The sequence below is a fragment of the Pteropus vampyrus genome, unplaced genomic scaffold, assembly GCF_000151845.1.
Source record: "Pteropus vampyrus isolate Shadow unplaced genomic scaffold, Pvam_2.0 Scaffold577, whole genome shotgun sequence".
Taxonomy (NCBI): Eukaryota; Metazoa; Chordata; class Mammalia; order Chiroptera; family Pteropodidae; genus Pteropus; species Pteropus vampyrus.
Window position 1 is genome coordinate 4,315 of NW_011889358.1, and position 2,464 is coordinate 6,778.

Here is a 2,464-nt window from a genome sequence, read left to right on the forward strand (position 1 = left end):
TTGTCATTGCCGTCACAGTGAGAAAAATATGACTTGCACAAACATATTCTCTGCTAAACACTAACACCGTGGCAAGTTTTATTTGTTTTGAGAGCACATGAGTGGGTGTGGAAGCTAAATCATCAGAATGCAGAAAACTTTTTAAGGGAAGCGGTGCTTCAACTGAAAATCAATGATGAGGTTTACTCAGTTGAGTTGGGGAATGTGGAAGAAAGTGTGCAAGAGAAGTGCTTACGACAATACCTGGCACAGAGTGCATGGCTAATAGATAGAACCTGTAAGCACACAGGAAAAGAGGGGAGGGTGGCATTCTATGTGGAAGATCAGGACTTCTGTTTTAGGCACATTGAAATGGACATGCATGTGATTTGTGCAAGGAGATATGTTTGGTAGTAGGGTCAATGTATAAGCAGATATGTTTGGTAGTCAATTCAATATGTAAGTCAGGAGCAATCCACTACAAGAAACAGAAATTTAGTATTCATTAAGTGATAGATGTTATATAAAGTTGTACAAATTGTGAAGAAAACAGTGAGAAAATGTAGGCTCATGGTTTGCCTGCAAACTAGAACCCTCTCAGGGAATTCTGGGACATAGTCAGCATATACATTGGAAGAAATTCAGAAGTAGTGGAGAATGATTGCTGCAGTCAGAAGTGAAGAGGAACTAATAGGTCCAAAGAATCAAAATGAGCAAAACGATAACAAAAAAATCATGTGTGCAATTTTAAAGTTAATTTATCAAAGCATTTCATAAATATAAAAAGAAAAATTATAATTAAAATACTGTATTCCGCATAACAGCTTGCATATAGATAGAGAAATATGGAAGGAAGCTAAGGAAGGGAAGCTTATTTTGATCTCATGTAGGTTTTCCATTGTCATAAAAGAAAATACACTTTTTAAAAAAATTATAAATTATAAAGCTAGAACAGAGACTCCAAATTTTGGTCAAGAGTCTTTAGAGTGATTCCAAATTATATATCATATATTAGCATTTAGAAAAGAACCAAATTGTTAATCAAAAACGTAACTTTAATAATGTGATTTCTTTTAGCTTTGAATAAGGAGAATATGTGGGAATTGACTGACATTTATGCTACCCATGAAATCATACTACATTAGTAGATAAATCTATCATACCTATAGTTTGATTTAAAATATAATATGAAAATATAGCTCAGATTAATAGAGCTAATTAAAGTATACTGAAAGGTAATAGAATGGATTAAAATAGATTTTATACAGATAAAGTACTCTATATAATAATCTCTCTAAATTATAGGAGATGCAGATCGTACAGAAGTCATCAGTGATGAACAACTATACAGTAACAACATTGATTCTGCTGGGACTGACAGATGAGCCTCAGCTGAAAGTTCTGATTTTTATCTTTCTATTTCTCACCTATATGTTGAGTGTAACTGGAAACCTGACCATTGTCATGCTCATCTTTGTGGATCCCCACCTTAAAACATCCTTGTACTATTTTTTACAAAATTTCTCCTTCTTTGAGATCTCGTTCACGACTGCCTGTATTCCCAGATAACTTGTATAGCATAGCAACAGGCGACAAAGTCATTACTCATAATGCCTGTGTCATCCAAGTGTTTTTTACGGATCTCTTTGCAATAACAGAATTTTTTCTCCTGGCTGCTATGTCCTACGACCGCTATGTGGTCATCTGCAAATGCGACCATCATGAGCAGCAAAGTTTGCGGGAGACTTATTTTTTGTTGTTGGTTGGTTGGATTGTTGGTCATAACCCCCCCACCCCACCCACACAAACACACTTAGTCTGGGGCTGAATCTGAAATTCTGTAATTTGAATGTCATTGATCATTTTCTCTGTGATGCTTCTCCCCTCCTGAAAATAACGTGTTCAGAAACATGGTTCATAGAACAAACTGTTTTAATCTGTGCTGTGCTGACCCTCATTTTTACTCTTATTTGTGTAGTTTTATCCTATACTTGCATTATCAAGACAATTTTAGGATTTCCTTTTGCCCAGCAAAGGAAGAAGGCCTTTTCCACTTGTTCTTCTCATATGATTGTAGTTTCCATGACCTATGGCATATGCATGTTCATCTACATGAATCCCACAGCAAAGGAAGAGGTGACTATTAATAAAGTATTTTGCTACTCATTTTTCCCATTTCGCCTATGTTAAATCCATTTATTTATATACTGAGAAATAGGCAGTGAAGGAAGACTTCAACAATGCAATAAAAAAATTGCATCATTCTTAAGGAAGTAAAATAATATAGCAAAAATAGTAAAATAAAATAGCAGTCTATAAATGAAAGTAAAATGAAAGGGAAATGGCTGCTAGATCTTGAAGCTTATAATTTTCTTTACCTTGCTGCTCTTTAGATTTGCTTATATTGCACCTTAATCAACTTATTTCTTTCCTTTGGTATTTACTCTACTTCTTGTAGGAGATTTGTCTCAGTAAAAAAAAAAAA

The 2,464-nt window shown here is 34.5% G+C and overlaps 1 pseudogene; it reads left to right on the forward strand.

Annotated features, from left to right (window-relative positions):
• The first annotated feature begins 1,314 nt into the window (after positions 1 to 1,314).
• LOC105308439 overlaps positions 1,315 to 2,464 on the forward strand; it is a 12,430-nt pseudogene continuing 11,280 nt past the window's right edge.